The sequence below is a fragment of the Cenococcum geophilum genome (assembly GCF_001692895.1).
Source record: "Cenococcum geophilum 1.58 unplaced genomic scaffold K441scaffold_2, whole genome shotgun sequence".
In the NCBI taxonomy this organism is placed as follows: domain Eukaryota; kingdom Fungi; phylum Ascomycota; class Dothideomycetes; order Gloniales; family Gloniaceae; genus Cenococcum; species Cenococcum geophilum.
The window spans coordinates 3,240,567-3,253,913 of NW_027137560.1; positions in this window are offsets into that span (position 1 = coordinate 3,240,567).

Here is a 13,347-nt window from a genome sequence, read left to right on the forward strand (position 1 = left end):
GGTTTTGCAATTACTATAGAAGGTTTATAGCGCAATAGTTAAAGAATATTAAGCCATTTACGCGATTAATAAAGAAAGAAGAACTATAGGCATGGGGAGAGGAATAAAGAGAACTCTTTAAAAAAGTTAAAGAGTTATTCACCTAGGAGCCAGTTCTTAAGATCTATTAACTAGGTCTAAAGACGGTTATAGAGATAGATATATTAAACTATGCATTAGGGGCGTGCTTTATATAGAAATATTAAGATAGATAGTACCTAGTGGTATACTATAGTCGGAAGATAATACTACTAGAGTTAAACTATAACATTTATAATAAGAAGTTATTAGGTATAGTTACAGCACTAAAGAAATAGAGAGTATTCTTATAAGGCATAGAGAAACTATTTATAGTTAAGACGGATTATAAGAACCTAATAGGATTCCTAATAATAAAGGAACTTAACCAAAGATAGGTTAAATGGGTAGAGATGCTTGTAGAATACTATTTTAAGATTTAGCATACTAAGGGTACAGATAATACGTAGGTAGATGCTCTAAGCCGTAAAGCTAAACTATAAAACGACGAGAAGCCATTAGGGGCTTTACTATAAAAAGATATAGATAGATTAATTAGGTATAATTACCTAAAAATTATAGCAACTTAGAAAGAACTAGAAAGAGTTTACAAGATACTAGAAAGCTTTTAGGTATAAAGAATTCTAGAAGTATAGCTAGAAGATCTATAGATGGATATGTATAAAAATTAAGAAGCGAAATATATCCCAAAGAGTATAGTAGAGTAATTTATAGAAGAATTCTATAAGGGATTAACTTAAGGATATAATAAAGCTATAGGCTTAGTGTTAAGACTTTAGGAGGAATACATTATTAATAGAATCTAAAGGATAGCCAGGAAGGTTATAAAAGAGTATTTAGATTACTAAAGAAATAAACTAATAAGGTATAAGCTATATGGAGGGCTATAACCTGTTAAAATACCAGAGAGACTATAGGAAGTTATATTATGGGACTTTATTATAAAGTTACTAAAGTTAAGAGATCCTATTACTAGATAAGATTATAACGCGATCTTAGTAATAGTAAATAAGCTTATAAAGTAGGAATACTTTATAGTATGCATAGAAGAAATATTAGCGGAAGATATCGCTAGAATCTATATTAAAGAAGTATTCGTAAGACATAGGGCACTAAGTAAGATTATATTAGATAGAGATTTAAGATTTATAGCAGCATTTTAGGAAGTGTTTTTAGCAGAGTAAGGAGTTTAAGTAGCAACTTCTACTATATATTACCCGCAGATAAACGGTTAAACGGAAAGATTAAATTAGACACTAGAACAGTATCTAAGGCATTATATTAATTATATATAAAATAATTGGGTATCGCTATTACTAGTTATATAGTTTGCATATAATATAACACCTTAAGAAGGAATAGGCATATTACCATTTAAGGCGAATTACGGATACGAGCTAAGAATATCGTTATTATTACGGCAAGCGAAGAAAATAAGTAGCACAGTAAAAGAGAGAATAAAGACGTTAATAAATCTTTATATAGACCTTATAGAATCAGTAAAGGAAGTATAAGAGAGAATAAAAAGGTATTATAATGCTAAGAGATCTAAGGGACTAGATCTTAAGGAGGGAGATAAAGTATAGCTACTATATAAAAATTTCAAGAGTTAACAACTAAGTAAGAAGTTAGACTACGTTAGACTAGGACCTTTTAAAATTACACAGAAAATTTCACTAGTTACGTTTAAGTTAAACCTACTAGCTAAAATAAAGATCTACCCTATATAGTATATCGCAATACTAGAGTCAGTATACGGAAATATTAAGCCACTGGTCTATAAAGTAGATATATATAGAGGATAAGAGGAAGACAAATAGTAAGTTTTAAAGATCGTTAGTTATAAGGACATTAATAACGAAATATAGTATAAGGTTAAGTAGATAGGCTATACTAAGACTACTTAAAAGCTACTAGAGAATTTAAAGAACGCTATAAGAAAGATATAGGAGTATTAGAAGAAATTAGGTTAGGCAGCATTAATAAAGAAGAATTACTAAAGAATAAGTTACCTAAGGGGGACCTAAGAGGAGCAGTTGCTAAACTACTTAGATCTATTTCCTTCTCTATTAGAGGAGAATCCGTTTTTTTATCACTAAGTTCCTATAACCCCTATTCTATAAGTTTCCACTCCTTAAAATATACCTTCTTATACACCTTCTTAAGACGAATTAACTGAGCGGACGCCACTAGATAAGACTTAAGGGCCCGTTGCTAAGCATTGGCAGCCTCCCGTTTAGCGTCCTAAAAATAGCGTAATTTAGTAAGAGTAATAGATAGTTTATTATTTAGCCGCGTAGCAGCAGATTAAATATAAGACCCTAAGATAAATTAATTAGGGAACTAGACGACTATTAAGAGTAATAGGTCGCGTATATTTAGCATTAGAGATAGAGCAAACGTTATAAGATAAATAAATATTTGCTTTAGTGCACTCTAAGTAAAAGGATAGTTATTGCGAAGATGGACTTGCTAATGCAATATAGACTAACCCCTCTTTCAAATAGTAAGAACACGGAGATGGCATAATCTCACTAAGAGATAATATTATAGCGATAGTGCGAGCATAACAAGCAGTTAAGGAAGAAGAAATTGCTTTAGGTATAATAAGTAATAATATTAACTAAATTAATTAGATAGATATTATACCTCTAGTAAACAACTTAGAGATATTAGGTATCTTTAAGGACGAAGATAAAGAGAAGGGAGATAGTATTACGGACGCTTTAAGTATAATATTACGACTACTTAGAGAAGAGACGGAAGAAGCTAGTTAGTTAATTTAAGCATGGTTTAGAATGGAGCTAATAGAACTATATAACGAGGAATAGTAACTAAGGTCACGTAATATAATCTATAGGATCTATAGGATCTATATAATCCGTAATAAAGTAAATAGAGTATATGTATATTATGTATAAGAAGGATTTTATAGAAGTATGGTTGTATATTTAAGGACCTTTAGTCCCTACCTAGATAGTTCCTTCCTTATAGTAATTCTTAGAATACAATTAGAGTTAATCTGTTAGGCAACCACTCCACTAGTTATTATTACATTGTTGACTTTTATACTTGCATTTCCTACACACCTAGCCCAATAATAGGACCCACCGTAGTTCTTACTACAAGGTTCCGTTACACTAAATGCTTTAAAGGAGGCCCTATAAGTCTAGTTTTTTAATAATAAGGCGCTAGCGTTCCGCTAGCAAATAGCTAACGTTGTTAATTTAGATGCGGATAGGTATATAGTCTCTTATAAGGGCCTATTCCTTAACTATACCATAAAAGTTAACTCTTTTATATAAATTTAGAGATATAAATATAAGGTTAATTATACTCTCCTATTACCCTCTTTTCTATATAGGCTCTTCTTTTAGTATAGCAAGTACAAGACCTCTAGCTTCGGTTTTAGCTAGTAGGCATTCCGCCTATTCTTCGCTAGCTATATACTTTCCGCCCTACCTTAGGTAGTGGGCATTAAAGTCGCCTAAAAGTATAATTTCTCCCTTAGCTTCCTTAATGGCCGTTTTAACCTCTAGCTATATCCTAATCTAAGGGCCGTCTTCACGCGGGTTATAAATATTAATAATTATAATCTCTAGCCTCTCTAGGCGCACCTAGAGGGCTATAGTAAAGGGACTATACTATTTACGCTTTTAGTGCGCGGTATTAATATTCCGGCTGATTATAAAGTAGACTTTTATTATAGGGAGGGCGTTATATATAAGTGTAAATCCCCTAGGGCAGTATATTAATTTAGTATATTTATTAAATACTAGCTCCTAAAGTGCGAGGACCTAGTAATCCGCTAGTATAACGCTATTAAAGAAGGGGCGACACACCCTTTAATTTACATTTCCGCAGTTATACTAGATAATTATATACTTATTTATTTAGGGTGGGTATAGGCTTATCTATATCTATATCCTACTCCTCTTTATTTTCGCTAGTTATTATTATTGCTTTATTAGCACGTAGCTAAAGCCTTAATTACAATCTATCTCTACTTACTTTATTAATAAAAGATAGTTTACCTAATTCCTATTTAAGTGGTTGTTCTTAGGTCCCTAATAGTTCTTATCCTCTTTTTTTATTAGTAATAATTATAAAGTTTCCTAGTATTGGGGGTAGGTATAATATTATTTCTATAGCTTCTTATATACAGAGTAACTGCATTAAAAGGGCTATTCTTTTTATTTAGATACCTTTAAAGTAGCTTTAGAAAGTCCTATACTCCTTTCTTTACTATACTTTATAGGCTTTACCGTAATTAACGCAGGATACCCTTTCTTTAGGGTAATCTGTGGTGCTATATAGCCCTATATATTATCTACATTTTATTTATTTTCTATATACGCTTTATATATATCCCTATTAATTATATCTATAGCATTACTTTATAATTAGGCTATTCTTAAATAGCCTAGTCTTAAAAAGCTAAGATTTAATAACTATCCCGCTTTTTATAATTTTATACTAAATTACTTAGGTTAAGACGCTAATTATAAGTATTTCTCTAGTCTTCTTAAGTTCTCTTTAGGTACTACTAGGGCTTTTCTAGCATTTTGCCTGCGCTTTAGGGTTATATAGCTATTAGATCCGGCTAATAGCTACTTTAGGTATAAGGCGCTTTATAGCTTTATAAATGGATTAGGTTAATTCTAAGTTATCTATATTTCTTCCGCTATTAATTAGGGTCTTAAGTGGGACCCTAGGTACTTCTAAGAGGTAGTTTTTTCTTAGTATTTTAAGTCCTGGCGTATCTAGTCCGTTTAAGATTTAATCCTTTATTATTTAGAAGGGGATATAAATATCTATATCCCCGCTATTAAGGGTACGTACGGCGTATACGCTTAGTATTATTCTCTAAATATTCTTAAGAAGCTCCCCTAGTTTATAGCCCTAGGGCTCCTTAAGCCGGACGCGTATAGTCGCTCTCTATAGTGCCGCAACTACGTTTACTATATAGGCCGCTTACACAGCGACGGCTGCCTAGGTCTAGCCCTATACTAAAGGAACTTCTAAACCTAGAGGTCCTCCTTTACACGTTTCCTTTTAGATTTTTATAATGCTAGCTTTAATCCAGTTAAGCTAGGCCTTAATCTCCTTCTTTTAGGTTATCTAACGCGTTAAGAGGGTTTTAACGCGTTATATTACTTCTTAAACAGTAATAAGTATCTAGTATTGTGGGGTTTTTTCCTTCTCTTTTATAAGATCGTCTTTAATTTATCCGAGTATTTCCTTTAGTTTTTGCTATTACTAGTTAAGCTAGCAGCTGTCCTTTCCATATTATTACCCGCCTGGTTTGTAGTTCAGCTCCCTTACGTTGCGATTTTCGTGGCTCCAGCGGGAAGCTTGCGCCCCTCCATCGTCCCCTATGCTATAGATGGGGGCGACGTGGTTTTATAGGGTCTCTCGGTGTGGGGAATGGGATTCCAATATCGGATTGCTTTATTAAGTAGTTTTTGGGCTGGTTTCGCTGCTATTGCGGCTCTACTTACCTAATTATCCCCAGTTATACTTTTTTCTTATTTTCCTCTTTAACTCTAAATATATTAACTATATAGTATAGTATATTAGTAATAGTTAATAGTAGGGTATTTCTTAAAGGAAAGGATATTAGGTTACTTAGTTAACTGCTTAGTAACGTATAGGCAATATCCGCGTATAATAGAGCCGCGCTTAGTAGTGCTTAAATATTAGATAATTGGGTCTAAATTACCTCCATCTTATTAGTCACACAGGGTGACTTACCAATAACGACTACTCAAGTAGGTTATAGTGATGTTAGTTAATAAAGCTTTTTAATTAGAATGAGGAAGGGCGAGGAGCTTAAGGCTCCTCGCCACGCTAGTGCCGCGGCGACACGTGATGGCAACTTGCCATCACGTGACGGCAGTTTGCCGTACGTGACGGCAAATTGCCTCATTCCCGACACTAGCAACTCTTCTTTTATAGTTGCCCTCTATATATAAATACTGCTTAACTATTATAATAAATATAGATCCTTTTTACTTACTATTGCTATTATAATATAAGTCTTACTATCCCAAAATTTGCCTCTTAGCATATAGTGCTTTCTTGCTAAGGAGTCGTAGGTAGATATCGTATTAGGGCCGTTAGGGCCGCTAAGGCGCTAGCTATAAGTAAGCTAATAGTAATTTTCTATACTAGGTATAGAAAATCCTAATTAGCTAGTTAAAATTAGGGTCTATAGAGCGTTATACTCTTACTCCCTTTTAACCTAACCTTTAACTCGTACGCGTAAAGTATTTATGTTAATAAACGTTTCTAGAGCCTTGTTTAGGTTTGCCTTCGTCATTATATCTATTAGGTTATCTTAACCGTTAATCTATTAAATCTTAAAGAGTTCTCGCCGTTTATAGGATTAATAAAGTACCATAATATTAATTATAAGGCGCTTCTTCTTTATAGTACTAAGCTTAACTAAGCACTTATAGAGGGAGTATAAGTTAGTACACACGATTATAGGGATAACGGGAAGTTTAAGTTAATCTATAATTATCTTTAGGGTAGTTCTAATTATAATTGCTATATTAACTCCACTAACCATTTTATATATCTCTAACGCTAGAACGCTTTAAGTAACGCGCTTACTCTTAATTAAGCTCTAATAGATAAGATTACCGTAAATCGTAAAGTTATTCTCTCTAGTAGATTTGTTTATAATAATAATCTTATATCCTAGCTAGGAGCTAAAATCTTTATTATTTATAAACGATCCATTAACAAATATAAAGAGCTTAGCGGTAGGAAGATTAATAGGCACGTAGAGTAGTCCCCGGTTAAGATAGTTTATTTACTAAAAGAGACGCTTATTTAGGGCAAGGACGTTATCCTTAGTTAGTTCCTAGTATTAAGCGGCAATAAAGAGATCAAATAAAGCCTTAGGTTAATAGATAGAAGCGATATAAGCTCTATAAGCGCGTTGCTCTATATATCCTTATTTTAGAGAATTAATATTAATAATATTAATCTTCTTGCCTTAACCCTTCTAGCACAAAGCAATAGAATCCTTATTTAGGGAGAGGACACATCTATTAAAGAGTAATAGTGTTGTCAAATTAAGCTTTTCCTTTAGCTTTACCATAAGATTTACCTTTACTAGCTCGTCTTCTTTAAGAGCTAAAAATCGGTCATCTTCTAAGATAATTATATTATTAGTTTATATACCGACGATTCTAAATAGAGTTCCCGTAGTTGTAATAAGGAAGTATAAATTAAATATAGAAGTAGTTATTAAAAGCTTCTCTTTATAGTGCTTGCTATAGGTAGCCTACTAGTAAGTTCCTGCCTCTACAATTCTATATAATAGCTTAAGCATAACCATAATCATATCTTTGGAGTATTAGTGGCGAATTTGCTTTAAAAGGTATACTAATATTAAGCGCTAAAGGTGCGTCTCTAATTAGGTATAGGCTTAAGTAATATCTTGTAGATAAACTACCATTTTATTCTTTATTAGGGAGGGAGCTAGTGTAACAATAACTCGCTAACTGGCTCGTTAAATCATAGGAAATTATATAAGAATTACCTCCTTACTATTATCGTAATAGCCTTAAATAATAAGCCTTAATTTCTTAAATAGGGCGTTAGTAGCTTTACCTTTAATCTCGTTAACCATTCTTAACTTAAAGATGCGAACTTCATTAAACTTAGTAGGGTCATACTTCTTAAATTTAAAGACCCCTCTTATAATAAGACTATCGATCTCCTACTTATCGGATGCTTAAAAAGGAGCTCCTAAAGTTATAATGTAACCTTCCTTTCGGAGCTATTTTACAAGTTTAAAGTTAGCCTTCTCCTTAGCTGTTATAAAGGCCATTAATAGCTTAACTCCATTCTTAATGGCGGTAATAAATTACTCTTTAAAATTAATAAGATGTTAGCGATTTTATAATCCCTTCGGGCGACCTCTACCGCGTCATAGTTGCGGCGTATCTACTACAATTATATTAGGATTATGGTCGCCTTCTAGAGCACATTAATTATAGCTTTCCTCTAGGGCATCTTCTATAGTATCCTATAAAGGCTTAAAACTATTATCTTTATAATAAGGCTTAATAACAGTTAAACGGAATTAAGTGGGTCCGTAAAGCATCTAAATAGTATAAGTTTAACTATTAATTACAATAAGTTAATATGGGCCTAACTATCCTCCCTTTTTACGCCATACGCGTACCTTAGACTAAAGTAGCAGATCGAGCGTAGTTAAGGTATTTAGGCCATTTCTTATTCCTAGTACGTTATTAACCTAGCGTATAGCGTAGAGACGTTATACCTCCTTCGTTGCCTTGCAAATAGCCTTAGCTCATTATATAACAGAGGGAGATAGTAAAGAATTATTAGTTATTTAAGGGTAGGCGCTAAAAACTAGTAATGTAGATATAAGTCTATCCGGGCCAGCGGAATCGTTAATAGCTTTAACAGCTATTTATAAGGTAAGTTCTTCACTAGCGTCCTCTAGTTCTAAAGAGATAATCTTATATACGCGGCGTAATAGCGCGTAATATTATTCTACTTTTCCGATACTATTATATGCCTTAACAGGGACTTCCTTAACCTTAATTACCATTACCTTTATTTATTATCAAAACTCTATAGATAAGAAGTTCTTTCCTATATTATAGACAATTTAATTAGGGGGTCCTAGGTAGACATCGATCTAGTATAATTAAAGGGTATCCTATACGTTCCTAGCTAATATATCCTTTAAGAATTATACAGCTTAGAAGGAGGTTAAGAAGTTAATAACTTAGAGTACTAGCTTGCCGCTAAGATATATAACGTTAATAATAATATAGAAATTAAAGTTATAGTTATCTTTAAGGGTAAACTTAAATCGGCCAGGGGACTTCTGGTTCATTTAGTATTAATAGTAGTACTTTATAAGATACTTAATTGCCTTAACCTTAACTTCATAGCCTGCCCGCTAAAGAACCCTAAGTAATTAGTAAACGGATAGGTGGCCAAAACGACGGTATAGTTAACGTAACTCTAACTTAGTTAAATAGCTCTAAGCAATACTCTTTTCTAGTTAATAAAGGAGTAACTAGGGGTAACCCTACTTGCGTATAACAGGCACCTAATTATCTCCCTAAATAAGTATATTCTTAAGGTTATTAAGCTTAACGCCTAATTTATCTATATCTCTAATATAAAATAGAAACAGGGTGTTTATAGGAACGACGTAAAAGGTAATATACCCTAAGGGGGTTTAGACCCTAATTGTGCCAATAAAGATTATAGTACCCTTACCAAAACAAATCGTGTATTAGCCTGCTATTAAATAGTTAATCTAAACAGAGCTATTAAGCTACTAAAGGGCTTAAACTTAAGGTTCTCCTACTATAGATACTCCTGCGGCTCTAGTATCTAGTATAATACTATAAAAGACGTTCGCCGAGTATTTATTATTAAAGGAGAACGCGGAACTCTTCCTTAGCTTATTAAAGATATCTAACTTCATGGTAAAATAGAGCGTAGATTAGTTATTAAGAATAGTAACGGTTTATATACTATCTACCTTACTATACTTAGTAAAGTATTAGTTAGGTAAGTACTCCTTAATTTCTATATCTATAAGGAGCTATTCGGCCTTATTAACCTTACTCTTAAAATCTTCTACGCCTTTATATTAAACTAGGAAGCTTTAGAAGTAGGCCATAGTAACCTTATAATTTCTAACGTTTCTTATACTCTGGCGGAACTTATTATATACCTCCTTTTATTTATTAAAAGAATGCCTAGTTAACTAGCAATTTGGTTTCTTACAAACGTAGCACTTTTTCTAGCGATTACTTTAAAATAAACCTCTATAAGAACCTCCACCTTTACCTTATAGTCGTTAATTATACCCTTTACCGTATTGCCTACCCCGGCTACCATATGTTTAATCAGTCTAGTTATAATTGTATTGGTTAGGCGGGTCAATTAAAGTAGGTTAGAGTTAGGCGTTAAATTACTATACTTCTTAAGAGCATAGAGCGGTGCTAATAAAAGATCTTAATTAAGTATATACTCCTTTATAAGTATTTATAGGATTAAAGAGAGTAAGGTTATATTCTTTAATACCTTAATATACGCTAATAACTTAATCACGTAGGCTAAAGTCCTCTTAATATAATTCGGATAAACCACGCTAAATCATCTAAAGTTAATTAAAGAGCTTTTAAAAACAATTAAGCCAAGGGACACCTAGGTTTGTAGCAATAATCCTTAAAAAGGTAGTCTCTCTCTATTCTAACATATACTACTACTTATTCTCTTCTATTTTAAAGTGGTATCTTAACTCATATATTATATGGTTAAAATTATATCCTTTTTCTACCAAACAATTATAATAGAAGGTACTAGCTCGGCCCTTAAGCATAACAGAATAGGCGTTATAGTATTAATTAGACTCTATTCCTACCTTCTAGTAATAGTTATAGAAGATACATAGTTTTAAATTAAGAATATCGTATAATTCCCTGCTAAACTTCTTCTCCTAATCCAAATAGAGCTTCGTAAGCTCTATAAGCAATTTTAAACTACCTCCAATTTAAGATTAAGATAGAGGAGGTAGGAGTTACATTATAGGCTATAGTAGGGACATAGGTCTAGTCAGTGGAGTCTAAAGATTAGTAAATCGCGAAGCAAGGGGATCTTATGCTTACTTATGTTAAGAGGCAGTAGTTAAAGTTACGGGTTAAATTAGTAGATTCTAGGGAACTAAAGATAGAGGTAGAGGCGATAGATACAGAACGGAAGAACTTATACCTAAAGTAATAGAATTAGAACGTGTCTCTTATAGTATATTACTTGGATTCTATTATAAGTTAAGCTTCCTTATAGTGCGTAGTTAGTGCTTAATCTCTTATACAGTCCATTCATGCTCTTCTTTTACATTAAGAACTTGCTCCTAAATATTGTCTCTAATAGTACCCCCGTCCTTAGGGACAAATACTTTATTCTCCTAAAGGAAGTTACAGAAGTCCCGTATAATATCCTTGTTTATAGGGGCCTATGTTTCCTTTATCTATCTAATAAAGTCCTCCTTTATACATTCCCATAGCGCGGTATCGTTGTATTTACTATTCTTATAATATACTATACGGTGTAATAAAAATCCATTTAAGTCTTGTTTATTAGCGTTTATAAAGTTAATTATAGCTTTATTCCATGTCTTTAGGTTAATATCTTCCTTATACTTCTTTAGGTAGGTTAACGCCATAGTAGGTATAGAATTAACGGGGTGTCATACGTCGAAGGTAGGTAGGATTTTCGGTTTTATAGGATCTCATAGGTTTGCTATTAAGAGGTAGGCAATTTAAGATATTATTTAACACGTTTTGGACGTTAACTTAGGACCTTAGGTTTAGTAACACTTCTAACCTAAAGTACTTAACTAAATCTTCGTAAACACGGTTGTTCTGTATAATAGACGCAACTTAGTATCTCCTAGTACTTAGTGACACTTCTATTACTAGTTTTCCGTAAGTCTAAGGTAGTATAGTATTGCCGGGATCTATTCCATATAAGCGTATATAGCACCCCTATACGAGACTATCTCTTCTATTTAAAAACCTAGCTGCTCTGTAGTTAACTGTGTATTTAACTACTAATTAGTGTTAGTTATATAGGGTGACTCACCAATAACGACTACTCGAGTAGGTTACAGTGATGTTGGTTAATAAAGCTTTTTGATTGGAATGAGGAAGGGCGAGGAGCTTAAGGCTCCTCGCCACGCTAGTGCCGCGGCGACACGTGATGGCAACTTGCCATCACGTGACGGCAGTTTGCCGTACGTGACGGCAAATTGCCTCATTCCCGACAATCTTTTCCGTAACCTTTACTCTAAGCGCATTAATCTGCTTTATAAATATTTCGCTAATAACTTTAATTTAGTTTGCTTATGCCTCTTTCTGCTCCTCTAACGCCCCTAGTAGTAACATAACTAGGTTAGTTAGCACCTTAATCTACATGTTTATTGTTGTATTTATCTTCTTAGTTATTAATTAGTTTATTATGGTTGCTAGCTACTCTGCTCTCTTTTTAGCTATTACGCAGTTTCTTGTTAATACTATTTAATCCTTATGGCGTAGTTTTTTCCCTATACGCTTTAATCGTGGTATACTAGGGGCTACTGCTGCCACATAAACCGTATCTTCTATATCGCTCTTATAACTATTATTTTTAAGGGCCTTGGTTGTCTTGGCGCGTTCCCAACGCGATTAACGCGTTAAGCCTCCTTCCGCCTCTGCCGTCTCCATCTTTCCTTTCTCAACTTGGGTACTGCGTGCTAGGGGGTTATTATTTAAAGATAAGGTTCCAAAAGCACTCACTTCCGAGGATCCGGTAAATGTCCACCGTGTCCTGAGCTTGCTCTGCCGCGTTAGGTGAGACCATGCGTTAGGTGGTAAAATACGGTAACGGAGCTTTCGGCAACACTGGCCGAGCTGTATGCTCAAAAACAAGCCATTTATTGCTTCTCACACCGAGTTCTTGAGTGGAAACATCCCATCTACAACAGCGCATCGGAGCGACTAGCGTTGAAGACTCACTGGACGTGGCACATAACAGACGCCACATTGTTTAAAATTCCCTCACGCCGTGCTCGTTCTGGGGTGCCCTCAGTTGGCCTGTTGGCCCATCCTTCGGCGTACTGAGTCGCTAACTGCGCGTCTGCTACAGATTTGGATCGTGTAGCAAGGATACACAGCGTGAATATATATAGCTCAATCTGCCTATCGTTTGTCAGGTCTTCGTGAAGTTCCGCGAAGGCACGTAGTTCATCCTCGCTCAGCTCAAGTATTGAATTAGTTAACTCCCGATCAAGACAAAACGCACGCATCCTGATCGGTGATAACAAGATTGACGCGCAGTAGGGGAAGTGAGTAGACTCTTTCAAGATTGTTTATAGCTTTTTGTCCCCGTCGCATCAGATTCCATCAGGGTCTTTTAAGGGCAATGAAAGGAACCGTCAAAGGAAAGTCTCTTTCCAACGAGGCTGGGAAACGGTGGAGACATCAGCCGTCCTGTGGTCTGTAAGCTAGGGACCTTGGGCCAATGGCCCTCTGGGTGGTGATATCCAGCCTATGCCTCAGCTGCGGCGTCGAGGGTCGGATACGCCCGACACCCTCTCGTCAGCTCCGGTGAAGGTTCCGGTGAGGGCGGAGACTTTCATCCACTGGCTGTAGCAACGTTCCAGGCTGCCAATGCTAGGGATGAGGTTGGTCGACGTAACGCATGATGCAGGCTCATCAC